At 38.4% G+C, this 23,704-nt stretch overlaps 1 protein-coding gene across 3 annotated transcripts in view; it reads right to left on the bottom strand.

Annotated features, from left to right (window-relative positions):
• Window positions 1-9,508, bottom strand: part of LOC139760625 (kelch-like protein 5) — a 59,942-nt gene extending 50,434 nt beyond the window's left edge. For 2 of the 3 annotated variants that reach the window (XM_071684030.1, XM_071684031.1), the window contains exon 1: window positions 9,089-9,493. The gene's annotated coding sequence lies outside the window, so the exon portion shown is untranslated. Of the gene's footprint in view, window positions 1-9,088 lie in introns of all 3 variants that reach the window. The other variant, XM_071684029.1, reaches the window with a different exon arrangement.
• Between the last annotated feature and the right edge of the window lie 14,196 nt (window positions 9,509-23,704).

Raw genomic sequence — 23,704 nt, 5'->3', positions numbered from 1 at the left:
GGGAGGTATACCAAAGGAGGAAGGAGACGTTAGCTCGCCAGCCTCCAGCCCAGCTGGACACGCGACGCATGCAAGGCCGCAACACCAACCACAAAGAGAAAACGATATCCAGATCCTAATCACAGAGAAAGCCAAACCTATATGATGAAAAAAGGGGGAGAGGTACACAAGAATACCAATAACGATTAATAAGCTATACCAAAAGCATGAAAGTAACAAGCGGATTGAAGATGGGAGGAATATGAGAATCCGCTATCCACACACCCATCAGGAGTGCTGCCCACCCGCCCACTAAGTCGCAAGGACAACTTCTTCCAATGTAACGGCGTTCCCCCGGCCTTATCTTATTGCGTTTTCATTTTAGAATGGCATCTAATATAAAATAATGGTTTTAATACAGGCTCGAACACAACCAGTTTTCGAACTCCAATCCTGGCCAAAGAAGAATGATCGGAACCTCACTTTACGAAATAATCAAACGCCTAACTATTGTTGGATCCTCTACCTGACGGCAAGGTTGATTACAGATTTAATTTTGTGGCAGATGATTAGACCTGTCGAAGGTTTTACAATAAAACCTCGTAAGTATTAAATGTATGGGGACTGTCCCAAAACGTCCCTCTAATGTAGATGGAATTACGGTCCATAAGGATATAAAAAAATCAACTATTTTAGAATTTCCTCCACTGGGACTTCTCTCAAGAACCAAGACTGCTTCACACATCAGTACTGAGATACGGAGACCAAAAATATATGCATTTTAATGAATCAAACACAGCTTTACGAAATTAATTTTAAACGCTACCAAAAATGAACAGGGATCAGTAATTCTAAGATGTCACCCATGATGATATAACATCAGCACCTAGCTTTAGGACAGTAATGGATTTCTACCCACTAAAAAATCCATGCCTACCCCTATAACTGCTCCCATGCCAAGATAATATGCAGCTACCATGCACAGGTATTCATTCTTTGTTTGCAGAGCTAATCAATTTTATGTCATCCACATAAATAGCTAAAACATGCTTTCGGGAAAGTAAATATCCAAATTTACCTTACAACTGTGGGGTTTTAAAAGTTAGTATGTCTTTTTGAATGTAATAGAATGCATAATTGTTCCTTGAGGTACCCTAGATACAATGTTAAAGTTAAAAATCTCCATCTCTTTAGCTGCAAAAACCACAAGTAATCTACTGTCTTTTGATCTCAATAATTAAAAAAAATCATTTTTAATATGAAATTCACTGGAAGGTAGTTTCCTAACACATATTTCTTGTGACAGGAAAATCGTACAGGGTTAATGTAATATGTACCAATAAAGAAAGAAATCTGATATCTTATTAAGAGACCTTCTGAGATTAAAAGTGAATGGAAACCAGTATCAGACTCTGAGTCAGCGTTAGCTTTCAAAGAATGCAATGCAGCTTAGAAAGTTCCAGCCCTACATTTGCATTCTTTCAAAATACTGTCGACAATGCCAGTAACTGCAGCCAGCAATAAACCTTAATTTTCAACCTCAAGGCATTTAGATATCAGTTTCCATTCATCAGGAGATGCTATGTGGATTCCCAATATTCAGAATTATTTGTACTATCCTCCTAAAATGATTTATCAAGCGATGAATACTCTTACATCATCTAAATATAGAAAAGTCAAATATTAAATATAGGTATTGTGTACTTTGTGTTGCATGTATTACTGTAATGTACAGTAAATGTAATACCACAGTCACTTTCGTAAATCACAAATAGGATTTTAAAATGCAATGTATAATCTGAAACATAACACAGGAGCAATGCTAATTCTTGTGGGGCGGGGTAGCAACCGGAATGGATGAAGGCAAGCAAGTATGAATATGTACATGTGTATATATCTGTGTATGTGTATGTATATGTTGATATGCATATGTATGTATATGTGCATATGTGGGCATCTATGTATATGTACATGTATACGAGTGAATGGGCCTTTCTTTGTCTGTTTCCTGGCACTAACTCGGGAAACAGCGATTATGTATGATGAATAAAATATATATATATATATATATATATATATATATATATATATATATATATATATATATATATATATATATATATATATATTTTTTTTTTTTTTTCTTTTTATACTTTGTCGCTGTCTCCCGCGTTTGCGAGGTAGCGCAAGGAAACAGACGAAAGAAATGGCCCAACCCCCCCCCCATACACATGTACATACACACGTCCACACACGCAAATACACATACCTACACAGCTTTCCATGGTTTACCCCAGACGCTTCACATGCCTTGCTTCAATCCACTGACAGCACGTCAACCCCTGTATACCACATGACTCCAATTCACTCTATTTCTTGCCCTCCTTTCACCCTCCTGCATGTTCAGGCCCCGATCACACAAAATCTTTTTCACTCCATCTTTCCACCTCCAATTTGGTCTCCCTCTTCTCCTTGCTCCTTCCACCTCCGACATATATATCCTCTTGGTCAATCTTTCCTCACTCATCCTCTCCATGTGCCCAAACCACTTCAAAACACCCTCTTCTGCTCTCTCAACCACGCTCTTTTTATTTCCACACATCTCTCTTACCCTTATGTTACTCACTCGATCAAACCACCTCACACCACACATTGTCCTCAAACATCTCATATATATATATATATATATATATATATATATATATATATATATATATATATATATGCTGCATGTTTAACATGAAGTGGATTATGATAAGACAGTGAAAAACAAAAAACTGCTAAAATACTGAAACCTTATAAAACTCATCTCCAACACCTCTCAATAATTACATAAATGAGGACAGCAAAGATATGTACCTGGTAAACCTAAGAAGCCTCAACTAAAAGTTCATGACATTTACACATAGTATCTTATGCAAAACAGTATTGCAAGGATAGAGAATGAACATTCATTCTTAACTTTGCTAAGACAAAAATTTGAGTTTCAACAAAAGAGTAGGAAAACAAAAAAATATCAAAGACTGAAGCTAATATAATATTTTAGAATACTATAGTTACAAATGGAACCATGTCTGAAGAGGATGTTCTGTTGGGAGTACCAGAAGGAAAATTAATTACTTTAATACAATATTTGCAATCATGATTTCAGATACCGACATAGGGATAAATGAAAGTATTCATATATTCTTGCAGACGACATAAGAATAACTGTAAAAAGACTCAAATATGAGCTACAAATGAGCATGAGATAGTTTGATGGAATTCTATGAGAAAATTTTTACCAATAGCAGTGGAAAGATCAACTTACAATACATCCATCTCCCAGCAAGGGCCCAATAACAAAAGACACAGAAAAAAAGTCTTAAGATTTATCATAAATTCAAGAATTGAATTAAAGGAGCATTTTGAAAAGACAGTATTACAAGTAGTATTATAAAGAGAACTTTCATATCAAGAAATAAAGCAATGAAAAAATCTTTACTGTATACGTAAGAAGCAAAACCAAACACTGCTACATCAACATGGTCACCAATCAAATGGAAACAAGTAGAGAAAATTTAGAAACACTTCAGAATAAGATTGAGTTGAGAATGTGTGAATCATCATGAATGGTTGAGACCTCAAACCCTGCTGCTTAAAAAAAAGTAAAATATCCAAGATAAGGAATGGCAACAAATTGATGGCATTTAGTATAATGTACTGGATGTGAAAGCATTTCATTACGACAGAACAATTACGTCTGCGATAATAGCTTGGAATACATCAAAATCATACTGAACAAAATTGTAAGATCCCAGCAAATATGTTCAAGGGATTATTCAAAGTAATAGTGTCAGAAGAATTAAGAAACATGCATGGAATGACTACAGAAATGCCTAAAATATAACTAGATGTGACTGAAGTTAGTAGTACCAGGTAAGCCTATGATTCATACTTATGGAATATGTGTGGCAGTGTAACGTATTATTCATTCAGACATGTGGTGGGTGGTACATAGTAGCCCATCCTTTCCAGCAAAATCTCATAATTGGTGTTAAAGAAGAATCCAGGATTTGTAATGAAATTCAGAAGTCAACCTAATTTTACCTTTTTCGAACTCATAAAACAAACTTTTGTGTTAATGGCAAGCTTTTCAAACTGCTGACAGTACATTTCATAAACAAAATTTCATTCTGGCAATGGGCAGTTTCCTGTCCTTGGTTTTGTTCATTACATTTATCAATGAGATGGAAATATTGCCAAAGATTTAAGATCATCCAGTGGTATGGTTTCAATATGCTTAAGTCTCTATTTTGTGGCCTAACAGTACAGTACTTCATTTTTTCCTTCATGACTCAAAAATCTGCATCAACCATGAAAATCATAAAATGGAATATAAATATATCAATTTCTTGATCTTACTCCACACCAGTATTCTGGTAATGCAGAGAAAAAAATCATGTCTGAAACTTTTGGTAATACAGTGAGAAAACCAAACATCATGTCTGAAACTTTTAGGAATGCAATATTCTAATTACTTTAACTTATATTTTTCTACAATACTAAGCTTATCAAACAATCAGATACATCCCATGCTTAAAAAGCATTTTAGCTTTGCATTCCTCCTACTGTATCTGAAAAAAATATAGGCAATTCTTAAGGAAATGACAAGTAATTATGCAGCTGAATCCCCCACAGGCTAAAAGTGAGTAAACTTGAGTGGTAACATGCTGCAATGCGATTTACACCTCAAGAGAGCTAGAAGGTAGGTTTAGCATTTAATCCATCATGGGAGCTAGTGTAGATGTGCTTGGAGGATCACCTACACTCAGCTCAAGCTCGAGAGTATCAGGATTTGAGCTTGGTGCAGGGGTTGGATTTTATGATTTTCAAAACAGTTGTGCCAGTGCAACTTACTTCATGTAACTAGATTTCTTCAATCAACTTTCCTTGAATCTTATACATGCTCATTATCTCTTGCTGGGAGATGTAAGGCAGCTCCCATAAACACATATGAAATTTCTCTGAACACTATGGGTACTTGGTAGAACATCCATTAAATCAAAGCTTTCTCTGTGGTCTTTTAAATCTTCCAATGTATATGTTTACATACATTTAAAATTTATTTTATGAATGGAGAAACCTTTCATATATAAGTGTGCAATATAGCTTATGGCAGCAACAATCATTTCACTAACGGTGAAGTAAGTGTAAGGGGTCTCACTGAGCACCAGTATCCTTTGCCAAATTTTGGAACACTGAATATGAGACAATAGATTGTATCTACAAGCTTTCATCACTACCATTCAGTTGTATCTAATATCAAAAGAGTATGAAGAGATTAAAGAAAAAAAATGGATAGCATCTTTTGAAACTAACAAAAAAAAGCAAGTTTGGTTTGTCTGAGCAGAAATATAAAAAAAATTATTGGCAGTCAAAATGCATTTATAAGTTTAAATGGCTACTGGCATGGTTTTCATGCCTGCTCATAACAGTTACTTAAATAAAGCTCTACCTCAAACTTACAAGAATGTTCATAACGCTTTTCTTGAGTTTATCAATGACTACCCTACACACTGGGCTATATCTGGGATGTGGATTAACTAACGGGTACCATTCTATCTCTAAAATTATCACCTCAGCTGACAGCTTCAAGATCACTCTACACAGCAATGTAAAACTATAATTGGATACTTATGACAATGTAAATTAGCAAAATATGTATCATATTACTCATTTTGTTAATTTTCAACCATCATTTTTAGAAGTGATTTTTTTTCAATAAGCGAGGTTTTATTTCTTGACTTTTAATCATCAACACATTATTTTCTTGATTTTCATCCTGCAATCATGAAAGTCTGTTCATATATGGTGGCAGAAACAATGACTTCAACAATCTATTCTTCTGTGGTGAAACTAGGTTAAGGTATGCTGTCAGGTTAATACACAGCTGTTCTAGTCAGAAAAACACAGAAATAACACAAAAATAATGATAAAAATTACTCATTTAAATCATTGGAAGAGATGAACACAATATTTTCAGCAATCATAGAATTTAGGGTCTTGTAATATTATTGTAATGAAATACAATCAATACAATCAAACTGCAGGCAGCAATTTTCTTTTTTACCTACCTATTTTGTCCCTCACGATTTCCATAGTGCCTTCTATTTTGGCTTTATTTGGAAACATCAATATAGTAGAAATTTACATACACTGTACTAAGTACCACGATGAAATTCTTTTATAACTCAGTTTATTCCCAGGATGACAGCTGTACCCTGTATGTCATTCTTAAGGGTCTCGTATGGTAAACACAGGTAAAATACCTTTACTTCTTATCTTCTGATATCACATCACCAACAGCACAGTATCAATGTAGAGGAAGGTAAAAAACAAGTACAAACTTGCAGAACCTATGAAATCCTCAATTTACCCTCCTATCAGCTAAGATTTTTGGTAGATGTATACCAAATTAGAAGTAGCATGTCATTGTAAACCACAAGGTATGCCTGGTTGTTCAGAAGGAATGAGGAATGGCCCAACCCACCCACATACACATGTATATACATAAATGCTTATATATATACATATATATATATATGTTTCCTTGCGCTACCTCGCAAACGCGGGAGACAGCGACAAAGCAAAAAAAAAAAAAAAATATATATATATATATATATATATATATATATATATATATTACAGAGGTATAAGTTTGTTGAGTATTCCTGGCAAATTGTATGGGAGGGTATTGATTGAGAGGGTGAAGGCATGTACAGAGCATCAGATTGGGGAAGAGCAGTGTGGTTTCAGAAGTGGTAGAGGATGTGTGGATCAGGTGTTTGCTTTGAAAAATGTATGTGAGAAATACTTAGAAAAGCAAATGGATTTGTATGTAGCATTTATGGATCTGGAGAAGGCATATGATAGAGTTGATAGAGATGCTCTGTGGAAGGTATTAAGAATATATGGTGTGGGAGGCAAGTTGTTAGAAGCAGTGAAAAGTTTTTATCGAGGATGTAAGGCATGTGTACGTGTAGGAAGAGAGGAAAGTGATTGGTTCTCAGTGAATGTAGGTTTGCGGCAGGGGTGTGTGATGTCTCCATGGTTGTTTAATTTGTTTATGGATGGGGTTGTTAGGGAGGTGAATGCAAGAGTTTTGGAAAGAGGGGCAAGGATGAAGTCTGTTGGGGATGAGAGAGCTTGGGAAGTGAGTCAGTTGTTGTTCGCTGATGATACAGCGCTGGTGGCTGATTCATGTGAGAAACTGCAGAAGCTGGTGACTGAGTTTGGTAAAGTGTGTGAAAGAAGAAAGTTAAGAGTAAATGTGAATAAGAGCAAGGTTATTAGGTACAGTAGGGTTGAGGGTCAAGTCAATTGGGAGGTGAGTTTGAATGGAGAAAAACTGGAGGAAGTGAAGTGTTTTAGATATCTGGGAGTGGATCTGGCAGCGGATGGAACCATGGAAGTGGAAGTGGATCATAGGGTGGGGGAGGGGGCAAAAATTCTGGGAGCCTTGAAGAATGTGTGGAAGTCGAGAACATTATCTCGGAAAGCAAAAATGGGCATGTTTGAAGGAATAGTGGTTCCATCAATGTTGTATGGTTGCAAGGCGTGGACTATGGATAGAGTTGTGCACAGGAGGATGGATGTGCTGGAAATGAGATGTTTGAGGACAATGTGTGGTGTGAGGTGGTTTGATCGAGTAAGTAACGTAAGGGTAAGAGAGATGCGTGGAAATAAAAAGAGCGTGGTTGAGAGAGCAGAAGAGGGTGTTTTGAAATGGTTTGGTCACATGGAGAGAATGAGTGAGGAAAGATTGACCAAAAGGATATATGTGTCGGAGGTGGAGGGAACGAGGAGAAGAGGGAGACCAAATTGGAGGTGGATAGATGGAGTGAAAAAGATTTTGTGTGATCGGGGCCTGAACATGCAGGAGGGTGAAAGGAGGGCAAGGAATAGAGTGAATTGGAGCGATGTGGTATACTGGGGTTGACGTGCTGTCAGTGGATTGAATCAAGGCATGTGAAGCGTCTGGGGTAAACCATGGAAAGATGTGTAGGTATGTATATTTGCGTGTGTGGACGTATGTATATACATGTGTATGGGGGTGGGTTGGGCCATTTCTTTCGTCTGTTTCCTTGCGCTACCTCGCAAACGTGGGAGACAGCGGCAAAAAAAAAAAAAAAAAAAAAAAAATATATATATATATATATATATATATATATATATATATATATATATATATATATATATATAAATGCCATGTATGGCAGTGGAAATTACAAAAAATCTTGAGTAGTGGGTAAGCCTGGTCAGATTTTTGAAGGAACTGTTGATTTCTAAAAGTTCCACCTAATTTTACAATAACCAACCCCACATTTTTCAAGTTTTTCTTGACCCTCCCCACTTAGCAAAATTCAAGAAATAAAGGACTTCTGAGACTTTTCTCCAACACATGTATTCACTCACTATACAGCAAAGTATTTCTAAACTTTAAAATGGTATTCATTTCAAAAAGCTAATTTTGCTGCAAAGCTAAACTTCCCAACTTTTACTACACTTAATTTACCTTATCATGTGTACCTGAACTATGATGAACATACTTTATAATTACTTTTGAAGAATATATATTTTTGTCAGTCAGGATGAGTTGGTAGAACCTTCTCCCTTCATTTACTCTCATGTGCTAATCGGGGGAAGACGAAAAGGGTTGTTTTTGTAAGTTATTTCCCATTTCTAACCCTCGAAAGACTATACATGTATATCTAGACAACCACAGTGATGGGCCACACACAATGCAAGTTCCCTGCCTCTCATTTTCACAAACAAAACACTACAATACACTGTTGAAGTACAGGTGGACTTATAAAAAAAAACTTGGACTTATAATAAACCTTATCCTAACCATATCTAAATGACACAAAATAATGGACTGTATCTTTGGAAAATTACGTAGCCCTAAGACAATATCACCTCTGCTGCCCTTTGACACCTGACCTTTTTGTATTTAGAATTTCCTGTCTTGTGTTAAAAATGCAATCAAAGGTAATAACTTTCTGAGACATATCACCCCGGTTCATATAATAAAGTCAAACATGAGGAAACTCCGATGGTAACTCACCACTAGAGACAGTGGAGAAGTAGGTTCCTCGGGCCACTTTGGTCACCAGCAGCCTGCCTGCACCTCTCTCGTTGTCCACTTAAGATCTGTGGCTTCAAGCGGAAGTGTTGGAGAGTATGACAGCACTGTGACCTTCAACACCAGCACCAACAACATGAAAAGCGCGACGCATACAAAGCTGCCACCGACAAACCAAATCTGACACTTGTGAGTTTTCTCCTCTCTCGCCATGGATTAACAGGCACATCTTCTGACTTTGCGGCTATAAAATGCAAATCATCGATGAATGACCATTAAATATCTTTGTGATCACGGGGTCCATGACAACTTTCAGGAAGAGCAGGATGAAGAGGAAGGAGGGTGGTTAACCTTGGCCAACGGGGCCATCAGCCTTGGCCAGCTCTCGCCCGCCCGCACACTGACTCACTCCAACACAAACAATAACAAAGAGAAGATGCCAGTGTCCATATCATGTTTCGTTCATGTTCTACATAAATATGAAGTTTTGAAAGGGTGTATCAATCGTTTCGACATCAAAAAGTAATTGGTGTCTTCCATGTAAAATATTGTAAGGAAAAATTAGTTCAGACATGCACTAAAAAGGAAATTATTTTCCCTACTTAGGCACTTTAAGGGAGCAAATGTCCAAAGACGAACCCTAGAAATATGAATATGAACAAATTTAAGGTATTATAAGTAACGAATAGACATTATTAATTATAGTTTTCCTCATAGAAAATATATCAAATTCCAAAAAAATGCATTATAAACACAGGAAGAGAGTTGTACTTTAGGTGATTTCAAGGCATCTCAAAGTTCAAACCCAAAATTTCTCAAAGAATATACGGCTCTGTTACGTAACCTAATGTTTTCGTGTGATGAAAATAAATACATGCAATGTAACACACTTGAAATTTAAAAACCACGTTTGTATATCCAACTATGAATTATCCAACAAAATATTGCAGTTCATCTGGGTTTACAAAGCCTGAAAGCGACCGCTGCTAGAGCAGAGGGAATCCCCCAGTGCTGATATGATAAAACACGATGCAACAAAGGATCGCTCAGGATACATTCATGTCGCTCCTTCGGAGTTTACAATGACATATTGCGTTTATCTATCGCCTTTGCATTTACCTGGTTATACAGAACGGGCCCCACTTCTTGAACTTCTAAAAGATCAAGCAACCTTTTGAATCTTGGTGTGCTGCTGCTGTTCACCGTCTCCTTGGTTATTCTTGTGTATGATTACCTAGATTCATTGTTCGGAGAGGAAGAACTTCACTCATGGGGGGCCCCGCCTCTTGAACCTTCTCTACCATCATACTTTTTAAACTTCTGTATGCTGTCCGCATTCATCATTTCCTCATTCAGTCCGTCCCATTCATCCACTATTATAGTGTAAAGATACTTTATTTAAGCACTTTCTAAAAAGCTGTTCATTTAAGACCTCTGGTTACTTTACCCATACATATTCGTAAGAAATGTTCAGTGTCTGCGTCATCAGCAGACTGTGTGTGTGTGTGTGTGTGTGTGTGTGTGTGTGAAGACCATTAGTGCTATGGGTAGTCTTTTAACCTTGTATATATGTACCATGTCTTTACTTCCATGGGTGTCTATACATCCTCTCTCCCCAGCCTAACTCAAGTATTCATTTAATGACCAGTCGTGAAGGGAGGATGAACATCTAGGATGGGTGTGGGCCGATTGCGGAGGCCAGGATTAGAACCCATGCAGGTCCGACTCCTGGTGTGCCCGTGTTGACTCATGGTCAGTAACGCTTACCACTATACCAAGGAGGGCCGCATAAATCAATCAATAAATAAATAACGGTTTATTGGATTCAGGCAGCCATTCGGATGAAAATACACGGCTGAGGTATTACAGATATTACAGGACGGGGGGGTCATACAGTCATTAGTTAACTAATCATAAAAGAGCTTAAGATCAAGGTAAGCTGGATATGTGTGTTAGTGCATTTATATGACAAGTTAATGTCTAAGTAAAGAGAACTGAGCTTATCCACCGGAATGTTTAGGAAATCTTATCAGAGATTTCAACATTAAACTTTCTCAGGTGTTCGTTTGAACTATGTAAAGAGAAAATAATAAGGTGCACTCCATTAAAATCTTAGCCTAAACTGCCTCCTCGTTCATTCTGGAATGTTTGTGTTGACTACAGAAAATAAAGAATGGTGCAGTCTTCCCACCCCGGATATCCCTTCTTGAGCAATGTTCAGCGACGTATTCAATGAAATGAGCTTTCATCTCTTACAAACAACTCCATTCAAACGAATTAAGTTTTAATTTGCTTTCATTTACTTGAATTTACAGTATTTGTATCAGAATGTTTCATATCTCCTGCTACGTATATAGTTTTTCATAGTTATAATTTCGGTATTGTTAATAACGAAGCCCCTCTCTGGGTATATTATGCACCCTATAAGCATTAAAGTCTCCGCCCATATACTGGATTTTCATCAATACGATTCATGTAAGAAAGTTTTCCTTCGAAATTCTCAGTGTAAAGCTCTGTACTCACGAATGCCCGCCCTCTCCCCACGTAAACACACTTTCAACATTACTACACTTTAGGACCTGTGGTCTATCCCGTTGGACGTGGCTGGCTTTACAAGCGCAGCGGGAGCCCTATACAAACTTCCACCATACACGTATTCACACCTCACTTTCTCTTCCATTTCAAACTTCCCTTCCCCTGTCCTACCTCTTCAACTTCTCCTTTAACCACCCTATCAACTAAAGGGACTTCTGAGACAAATATATATATATATATATATATATATATATATATATATATATATATATATATAGTTTCTTTTTTTCATACTATTCGCCATTTCCCGCGATAGCGAGGTAGCGTTAAGAACAGAGGACTGGGCCTTTGAGGGAATATCCTCACCTGACCCCCTTCTCTCTTCCTTCTTTTGGAAAAAAAAAAAACAAAAACGAGAGGGGAGGATTTCCAGCCACCCGCTCCCTTCCCTTTTAGTCGCCTTCTACGACACGCAGGGAATACGTGGGAAGTATTCTTTCTCCCCTATCCCCAGGGATAATATATATATATATATATATATATATATATATATATATATATATATATATATATATATATATATATATATATATATATATAAAGACATAAACAGAGACAGATAGATTGATACCCGCACGTTATGTATCCCTTCGCTGTTTTCATCTTGAAGTATGACGCCAGAAAGACACCAACGGGACTCGAGAAAAAAAAATGGCACTGGGTTCTTCCTTCTTTTGGAGAAAGTAATACAGAAGGGGAAGACATCCCGGAGCCCCTCCTCCCCAACCTCCCTACGAATCCGGAGCGTGGTCGCCTTCTATTATACGCAGGAAATACATGGCAAGTATTGCTACTTCCCCATCCTCAGAGATATCATCATCATGACTCCTTTTATGGATCCTCTGCAGCTTTGTGGGTGCCCACCACGTAAGAAGAAGGATATGTTGGACTCCTATGGAGCGAGACAGTCATTATTATCGAGGCTGTACTCCGCGTCCACCAACGATGATTCAGTCCCACCGAAGGTGACATCAATCGCAGTGCAGATGGAATCAGATATATATATATATATATATATATATATATATATATATATATATATATATATATATATATATAATATATTATTATATTTTTTATTATACTTTGTCGCTGTCTCCCGCGTTTGCGAGGTAGCGCAAGGAAACAGACGAAAGAAATGGCCCAACCCACCCCCATACACATGTATATACATACGTCCACACACGCAAATATACATACCTACACAGCTTTCCATGGTTTACCCCAGACGCTTCACATGCCCTGATTCAATCCACTGACAGCACGTCAACCCCGGTATACCACATCGATCCAATTCACTCTATTCCTTGCCCCCCTTTCACCCTCCTGCAGGTTCAGGCCCCGATCACACAAAATCTTTTTCGCTCCATCTTTCCACCTCCAATTTGGTCTCCCACTTCTCCTCGTTCCCTCCACCTCCGACGCATATATCCTCTTGGTCATCTTTCCTCACTCATTCTCTCCATGTGCCCAAACCACTTCAAAACACCCTCTTCTGCTCTCTCAACCACGCTCTTTTTATTTCCACACATCTCTCTTACCCTTACGTTACTTACTCGATCAAACCACCTCACACCACACATTGTCCTCAAACATCTCATTTCCAGCACATCCACCCTCCTGCGCACAACTCTATCCATAGCCCACGCCTCACAACCATACAACATTGTTGGAACCACTATTCCTTCAAACATACCCATTTTTACTTTCCGAGATAATGTTCTCGACTTCCACACATTCTTCAAGGCTCCCAGGATTTTCGCCCCCTCCCCCACCCTATGATCCATTTCCGCTTCCATGGTTCCATCCGCTGCCAGATCCACTCCCAGATATCTAAAACACTTCACTTCCTCCAGTTTTTCTCCATTCAAACTTACCTCCCAATTGACTTGACCCTCAACCCTACTGTACCTAATAACCTTGCTCTTATTCACATTTACTCTTAACTTTCTTCTTTCACACACTTTACCAAACTCAGTCACCAGCTTCTGCAGTTTCTCACATGAATCAGCCACCAGCGCTGTATCATCAGCGAACAACAACTGACTCACTTCCCAAGCTCTCTCATCCACAACAGACTTCATACTTGCCCCTCTTTCCAAAACTCTTGCATTCACCTCCCTAACAACCCCATCCATAAACAAATTAAACAACCATGGAGACATCACACACCCCTGCCGCAAACCTACATTCACTGAGAACCAATCACTTTCCTCTCTTCCTACACGTACACATGCCTTACATCCTCGATAAAAACTTTTCACTGCCTCTAACAACTTGCCTCCCACACCATATATTCTTAATACCTTCCACAGAGCATCTCTATCAACTCTATCATATGCCTTCTCCAGATCCATAAATGCTACATACAAATCCATTTGATTTTCTAAGTATTTCTCACATACATTCTTCAAAGCAAGCACCTGATCCACACATTCTCCACCACTTCTGAAACCACACTGCTCTTCCCCAATCTGATGCTCTGTACATGCCTTCACCCTCTCAATCAATACCCTCCCGTATAATTTACCAGGAATACTCAACAAACTTATACCTCTGAAATTTGAGCACTCCCTCTTATCCCCTTTGCCTTTGTACAATGGCACTATGCACGCATTCCGCCAATCCTCAGGCACCTCACCATGAGTCATACATACATTAAATAACCTTACCAACCAGTCAACAATACAGTCACCCCCTTTTTTAATAAATTCCACTGCAATACCATCCAAACCTGCTGCCTTGCCAGCTTTCATCTTCCGCAAAGCTTTTATTACCTCTTCTCTGTTTACCAAATCATTTTCCCTAACCCTCTCACTTTGCACACCACCTCGACCAGAACACCCTATATCTGCCACTCTATCATCAAACACATTCAACAAACCTTCAAAATACTCACTCCATCTCCTTCTCACATCACTACTTGTTATCACCTCCCCGTTTGCGCCCTTCACTGAAGTTCCCATTTGCTCCCTTGTCTTACGCACTTTATTTACCTCCTTCCAGAACATCTTTTTATTCTCCCTAAAATTCAATGATACTCTCTCACCCCAACTCTCATTTGCCCTCTTTTTCACCTCTTGCACCTTTCTCTTGACCTCCTGTCTCTTTCTTTTATACATCTCCCACTCAATTGCATTTTTTCCCTGCAAAAATAGTCCAAATGCCTCTCTCTTCTCTTTCACTAATAATCTTACTTCTTCATCCCACCACTCACTACCCTTTCTAATCAACCCACCTCCCACACTTCTCATGCCACAAGCATCTTTTGCGCAATCCATCACCGATTCCCTAAATACATCCCATTCCTCCCCCACTCCCCTTACTTCCATTGTTCTCACCTTTTTCCATTCTGTACTCAGTCTCTCCTGGTACTTCCTCACACAAGTCTCCTTCCCAAGCTCACTTACTCTCACCACCCTCTTCACCCCAACATTCACTCTTCTTTTCTGAAAACCCATACAAATCTTCACCTTAGCCTCCACAAGATAATGATCAGACATCCCTCCAGTTGCACCTCTCAGCACATTAACATCCAGAAGTCTCTCTTTCGCGCGCCTGTCTATTAACACGTAATCCAATAACGCTCTCTGGCCATCTCTCCTACTTACATACATATACTGATGTATATCTCGCTTTTTAAACCAGGTATTCCCAATCACCAGTCCTTTTTCAGCACATAAATCTACAAGCTCTTCACCATTTCCATTTACAACACTGAACACCCCATGTATACCAAATATTCCCTCAACTGCCACATTACTCACCTTTGCATTTAAATCACCCATCACTATAACCCGGTCTCGTGCATCAAAACCACTAACACACTCATTCAGCTGCTCCCAAAACACTTGCCTCTCATGGTCTTTCTTCTCAAGCCCAGGTGCATATGCACCAATAATCACCCATCTCTCTCCATCAACTTTCAGTTTTACCCATATTAATCGAGAATTTACTTTCTTACATTCTATCACATACTCCCACAACTCCTGTTTCAGGAGTACTTCTACTCCTTCCCTTGCTCTTGTCCTCTCACTAACCCCTGACTTTACTCCCAAGACATTCCCAAACCACTCTTCCCCTTTACCCTTGAGCTTCGTTTCACTCAGAGCCAAAACATACAGGTTCCTTTCCTCAAACATACTACCTATCTCTCCTTTTTTCACATCTTGGTTACATCCACACACATTTAGACACCCCAGTCTGAGCCTTCGAGGAGGATGAGCACTCCCCGCGTGACTCCTTCTTCTGTTTCCCATTTTAGAAAGTTAAAAAATACAAGGAGGGGAGGATTTCTGGCCCCCCGCTCCCGTCCCCTCTAGTCGCCTTCTACGACACGCGAGGAATGCGTGGGAAGTATTCTTTCACCCCTATCCCCAGGGATAATATATATATATATATATATATATATATATATATATATATATATATATATATATATATATCTTTTTTTCATACTATTCGCCATCTCCCCCGTTAGCGAGGTAGCGTTAAGAACAGAGGACTGAGCCTTTGAGGGAAATCCTCACTTGGGCCCCTTCTCTGTTCTTTCTTTTGGAAAATTAAAAACGAGAGGGGAGGATTTCCAGCCCCCCGCTCTCTCCCCTTTTAGTCGCCTTCTACGACAAGCAGGGAATACGTGGGAAGTATTCTTTCTCCCCTATCCCCAAGGATAATATATATATATATATATATATATATATATATATATATATATATATATATATATATATATATATATTAGAAATTTATAGACGGAGGAGGGTGGATGTGTTGGAAATGAAATGTTTTGAGGACAATATGTAGTGTGAGGTGGTCTGATCGAGTAAGTAATGAAAGAGTAAGAAAAATGTGTGGAAAAAAAGAGTGTGGTTGAGAGTGCAGAAGAGGGTGTGTTGAAATGGGATGGACGTAAGGAGAGAATGAGGGAGGAAAGATTGGCAAAGAGGATATATAAGTCAGAGGTGGAGGGAACAAGGAGAAGCGGGAGACCAAAGTGGAGGTGGAAGGATGGAGCGAAAAAGATTTTGAGCGATCGGGGCCTGAACATACAGGAGGGTGAGAGGCGTGCAAGGAATAGAGAACTGGAACGATGTGATATACCGGGGTCGACGTGGTCAATGGACTGAACCATGGCATGTGAAACGCCTGGGATAAACCATGGAAAAGTCTGTGGGGCCTGGATTTGGACAGGGCGCTGCGGTTTCAGTGCGTTACACATGACAGCTAGAGACGGAGTGTGAAAGAAAGTGGCCTTTTTTGTCTTTTCTTGGAGCTACCTCGCTAAAGCTGGGGGAAGCGATGCTGTTCCCTGTGGGGCGGGGTAGCGACAGAATGAAGGCATGAATGAATATATATATATATATATATATATATATATATATATATATATATATATATATATTACCCCTGGGGATAGGGGAGAAAGAATACTTCCCACGTATTCCCTGCGTGTCGTAGAAGGCGACTAAAAGGGAAGGGAGTGGGGGGCTGGAAATCCTCCCCTCTCGTTTTTTTTTTTTTTTTTTTAATTTTCCAAAAGAAGGAACAGAGAAGAGGTCCAGGTGAGGATATTCCCTCAAAGGCCCAGTCCTCTGTTCTTAACGCTACCTCGCTATCGCGGGAAATAGCGAATAGTATGAAAAAAAAAAAAAAAAAAAAAAAAATATATATATATATATATATATATATATATATATATATATATATATATATATATATATATATGTGTGTGTGTGTGTGTGTGTGTGTGTGTGTGTGTATATATATATGTGTGTATGTGTATGTATATGTTGATATGTTTTTTTTTTTTTTTTTTTTTTTTTTTTTATACTTTGTCGCTGTCTCCCGCGTTTGCGAGGTAGCGCAAGGAAACAGACGAAAGAAATGGCCCAACCCCCCCCCATACACATGTACATACACACGTCCACACACGCAAATATACATACCTACACAGCTTTCCATGGTTTACCCCAGACGCTTCACATGCCTTGATTCAATCCACTGACAGCACGTCAACCCCTGTATACCACATCGCTCCAATTCACTCTATTCCTTGCCCTCCTTTCACCCTCCTTTGATATGTAAAAGTATGTATATTATCACAAGTACAGGACTAGATACGTTACATACAAAAGTTCCTGGACTACATGATTATGGGCTCCATCTTAAATACAGGAGACAAACAAGATAACCTTAAAAGCCGTGGGCTGTCGTAAAAACGTACAGGATAAACTGTCTATAATTCTTTAATGAGCATGAATCATAAACATTTTTACTTACTTGAAAAGAGAATATCCCTTACCTGTTCGTGGGAAGTTAGAGACAACTCACTCCAGCTAGGAAGCGAGCTTAGAGAACGTGTATTCTACTTTACTCTGCTTGGGTACATGGCTGAAGAAAGTGTAGCTGGAGAAAATAGATATGCTGTGCCTTACCTGCTCAACAGCGAGCCTTGACACCGTGTACCTCTCACCTGGCAGGGAGTCAAGAACGTATATCAGTTAGTTCAATTCTCGTAGGATATGCATGGATTACCATCAGCATCAGGAGTTTCGTCTTTGTTTACCTTTGGATGGTTGGCGGGACGTTTCAATGGTTCCAAAAAGAATTCATGGGTCTAGCATAAAAAATGTTGCGAATTTTTGTGACTGTCGATTCTCAGGAAGAGCCGTTTCGGTTGGAATAAGTTTTGATTTACTTTACCTGTAGAGAAGCGTATTAAAGAATACATGACAATAGTAGTAATGTGCACTAGGAACAAAATTAGCGGATCACGCAAAATATCCATGTATTTATATATCTAGTAAGGAGACAATCACTCCAAATACATCGTAATAGACGGAGGGACATTTATCACACTTGTCAAATGATATTTTTTTTTTATTATTGTATATAAAACAGAATGTTCAGATTTCAAAATAGACGGACCTCCTTGTGTAACAGATAGCGTTACTGACCGTCAAGCATGCACGGGACACATGAAATCAAACCTGCAAAAGTCAACTCTTGGTAACGGCATCCGGTCAAATCTACCCAGTTGTTCATCCTCCTCTATGGTTAGTCGATAAAATTAGTAACTGGCATATGCTAAGGTGTTTCTCATTCTTTGTGTTACAAGGAAAGTTTTACTCTTGTGTAGCCCCCGTCTCTTAACCTTGAAAATATGTACCATATTTTTACTCCTTTGAATGTACGCACTCATACTCCAGCTTATGCCAAGTACCCATTTTATCGACTAGCCCCTTGGGTAGGATGAACAGCTGGGTTCGACTGAGGACAGGCCGCTACAACCAGAATTCGAAATTATACGAGTTTGGTACCAGGCATTTATATATCTATATATATATATATATATATATATATATATATATATATATATATATATATATATATATGTGTGTGTGTGTGTGTGTAAGGGTAAAGATACGGCACATATATCTAATGTCATGAGACAGGGCAACACCTGTAAAACTCTTTCTCCATAACACAAATGTTGATCGTTATAAATGTACGGCATCTTTCCCATGCATATTTGCTCTACGCACCGCTTGTGTACAACATTTGATGTGTATGGCATGCTTAAAATAAGTTGTGTTCTCTAGCAATAAAGCTTGCAAAATTGTCAATGTAAATTGGTTTATGGAAAATTATGTATGAACTGCTAACAGAGCTGTATAAAAGCTATTTCATGACAAAAAATAATTCTTGTTTCGTTTGGCGATTACATAATTCATTTTATGATCACACTATAAAGCAAAAGTTTAAATAAAAACAAAAATGGGCATGTTTGGAGACATAAAATAAATGAATGGAACTTTAATATAGAACGCTTCGAATGCAATGTATAGATTACCCCATAATAAAAGCAATGGTAAACAGATATCACATGTTAAACTATCATCCATATACATTTTGTGAGATCTTGGTAAAGCTTCATTTAACCTATATTATCATGAATCCCAACTTAAAATTGTAGCAATAAATTGGAAGTATCTACACTGCTGTTTTCAGCAAAGGAAAGAGTTTCCCACAATTATTACAGCTGGATCTTTTTTTTTTTTTTTTTTGGATAATGTTGCATATATTATGGTTGTTCACGGTTCATCAAAGATAATACAAGATAGGAGGAGTACCCTTCACCTGCTTACATGGTTAGATTTGGACGAGTACCTTGCAAGGGGAAAGATTGAATAGGGTCTATCCCTCACTTGCTCAGCATACCACTCACCTAGTAGGAGCAGGCTTGGATGAGGTCTATCCCTCACATGGTTGGGCCAGATCTGAGTACATGTTTGCTAAATAGGTGACCATTCTGCAGTCCAAGCTGAATTGCCTTGTTAAGTGACAAGTTTTCTCTATGGGAGAAAAAGAGAAGTCCCAAAAAAATTTCAAATTGTGGAACATATACCTATGAACATACATGATTTGGTTGACCAGAATGAAAAACTGTTGATACTGCATTTATTCCAGTGCAACCCACAAAACACAAGATCAGAAAATATGCACATTATGGAAAATTGGATATGGAATGGAATCAGTTTAAGGCTTTCTTACAGATATTACATCTAGCCTAGTACTGAATTTGAGTAGTTATAGAAGCTAAAACATGCAAGAAAAGAAGAATAAGTGGGTGGAAGCCTCAGCTTAAAGGAATGGGGAGAGAACAAGTAAAAAAAGGCATTTGGAAGAGCTTTCTAAAGGAACTTATGCTTTCATTATAAAAGCTGAACAAGTTGATGCGACAGTAATGTTGGCATTTGTGTAAGTAGGTATAGATGGGTCAAACTTCCTTTTGAAGCAAGATGAGTACATGGAAAATGTTTGGGTATGAAGCATCTGAAAAAACTGATTGCTAAGTGACATATATTGCATTATTTCTGGGGAAGAGGTTCAACATGTGCATAGTCATACTTGTTTGCCTTTATCCATTCCTGGCACTATCCCCAGCTTCAACGAGGTAGTGCCAGGAAAAACAGACAAAAAAGGCCACATTCATTCCAACTGTCTCTAGCTGTCATGTGTAATGCACAGAAACCACAGCTCCCTATCCACATCCAGACCCCAAAGACCTTTCCATGGTTTACCCCAGACGCTTCACATACTTGTTTGCGGTTTCCCATGTCAGCGAGGTAACATTAGGAACAGACAATGAAATTGCCTCATTCACCTACATCCATTTCCTAGCTGTCTTGTGTAATGCACTGAAACCACAACTACGACCAGGCCCCCCACAGACCTTTCAGTTGTACCACAGCTGCTTCATATGCCCTAGTTCAGTCCTTTAACAGTATGTCGCCTGCTGTATACCACTTTGTTCCAATTCATTCTATCCCATGCGCATCATATACTTTCCTGCATGTTCAGATCCCAATCACTTAAAAGTCTTTATCACTCCACCCATCCATCTCCAATTTGGTCTCCCCTTTCTTTTCCCTTCCACTTCTGACAAAAATATCCCCTATGTCAACAACATTCATTCAGTCATTCTCTCCATATGTCCAAACCATTTCAACACACCCTTGCCAGCTCTCTCAGCTCTTCTTAGTCACACCTCTCTTGCCCTCTTATTTTCTACTTGTTCAGCCCTCCTTACACCACATATTTTCCTTAAACACTTCATTTCCAACTTTCCATACGTTTTAATCCAAGGACCATGGAGGTGGAAGGATAGAGTTGAGAAGATTTTGAGCAATCGGTGCCTGAACATACAGGAGGGTGAGAGGCGTGCAAGGAATAGAGTGAATTGGAATGATGTGGTATGTATATATATATATATATATATATATATATATATATATATATATATATATATATATATATATATACTTTTCCAAAGTCCATGATCTCAATACAGTACTAAGTCTACAAGAAAGAAAAGCATTGCAATTATATAGTCACTCCTTGAAGACAGCTCACCAGGCAGTATGAGGCACCATGTGAAAACCAACTTTATGTGGAAAAGAATAATATATGTCAGGAACAGTAAAATATCACGCTTTCGCAACATAATTCTTTATTGATGATGAAGCCTGCCTTTTTAAAACTGCAATGATTTTGTTGTGTTTTCACAAGAACTAACAATAACAGGTGGCCGCCTACACCTACTGGCGTCTCCTCTCTACGTCACACCTGACCCACAACACACACACACTGCCACACTTCTAGATCCCGCCTATGCTGTGATCTCATCACAAAACATGCTTTCATATGTTCATAAGTAGTTTTCTCTTTCAGAAAAATGCCAGCAGACTGATTCCAGTCAGAGGGCTCACGATCTGCTAGTTCACAACAATCAAATGTGTATGGTTTTTATGGAATTTACCAATTCCTACAAATTCTCAATAGACATCTTCCATCAGCATGTGATATCTTAAAATATATGATGATATTGTGATGCTACCAAAATGTGTCATATGGTAAGCTCATACAATGTGGGGGATATGGAAAATGGCAATATAGAGTCAAACAATTATTTTCATGAAGTTTAAATGCTACAAAACTTCAAGAAAACTAATGGTCTACCCTCTTACTTTCATATCTTAGGTGCAGGCTGACGTAGTAAATGTAATTTGCTTTGTTAAATACACACAGGCAGCAGTATGATAATTGGCTTATATGCTTCCATGAGAAGACAGTTTTATTTGCCTAAAATACAGTATAGCAGCATTCTCATCGACTTATATAAGCCAACACAGAACAGCTTCCTGTTTAACAGTTGTAGTCACAACAAATCTAGCCCGGACCAAACCCTAAGGAGTCAACTAAGAATGAAATTTCCTTCTCTCAGGGATTTGGTGCAACCAATTCTTGGGCTCAATATACTGTCACTATAACTGTAAAAAAATCACACTAACCATTCACAACCCAACTAACATAGTACAATGCTTTTACATTTGTGTCGTGACTCCAAAGAATGAACCTTACAACCAGAGCAAGCAGTGTCCATCACCACTTATCACACCACAGGTACAAAGAGAGAAAGTGAGGCATCATACAGGGGCAAGTTGATATGGCGGATTGAAGAAGAGAGACAGAAGGCAAAAAACACATTAGTGCTTTTCATTCAATATGTAGATCTAGAAGAAGATAGATCATGTAGTTTTTGACTTAATCATTTTAGTCAATGATTATGTTCCCAAAAATATAATTCAACATGTAATATATTGCATTCTGATTGTTTACATATATACATGTTATACAAAACTCTATTAAATGCTTACATCAACTTACTCTCTGCATGAAGTCAGCACTTGAGAGACAGAAGGATACATGACACATTGACACTGCTCTTGAACACATTGCTTATGATTTAGGCCAAAATTTTCAAATCTGTTATATGTCCTTATTCATTTTCTGAGAGACTCAGGTATGCACCTCAGTGAAGCCTAATTTCATCTTTTCTAATGGTGAAAAAGACTGCAAATCAAGTCTGAGAGGCATAACTTCTCCACAGGTTAAAACTCATCCAGTCAACTCCAAGAAGCATAATTCACAAGCAATGGCATTACAACATACTTGAGGCTCCATACTATAGGTAGTAATCTAAAATTTTGAGCCTTTATTTCATAAATAAGGCCAATTCCTTTTCAGATATGAAAAGGAGTATGGAAATTTACTGTAACCCAGCACAAGGGCCGACAATCACTGACAATGACACTGTGGAAATAGTTTGTTTAGGATTAAATTCAATTATCACAAAATTACAACAAAGTCCAATGACACAGTACAGAACTAAGGCGCGACACATGTGTAGTATAGTACTTATGTCTTCCACACAACGGATAATTTCACAGCCGTATTCTGGGAACTATCTCTGGTCAGCCGCTTCATTTGGCTCAGTGCTCCCTGGGGTGTCAGGGTGAAGGTAATTAACAAAGTCTTAGTTAGACCTACTGGGAATGCCAAAGAAATATTGATTGGTTGACACTCCTAGACAGTCAACTGTGAGAAAATTTGAAGATTCTTCAGCAAAAACATAATGTTGCTACTGAGTTATGAAAA

This window comes from Panulirus ornatus, chromosome 37 (assembly GCF_036320965.1).
Source record: "Panulirus ornatus isolate Po-2019 chromosome 37, ASM3632096v1, whole genome shotgun sequence".
NCBI classification, from domain to species: Eukaryota; Metazoa; Arthropoda; class Malacostraca; order Decapoda; family Palinuridae; genus Panulirus; species Panulirus ornatus.
This window is presented reverse-complemented; position numbering and strand designations above follow the sequence as displayed.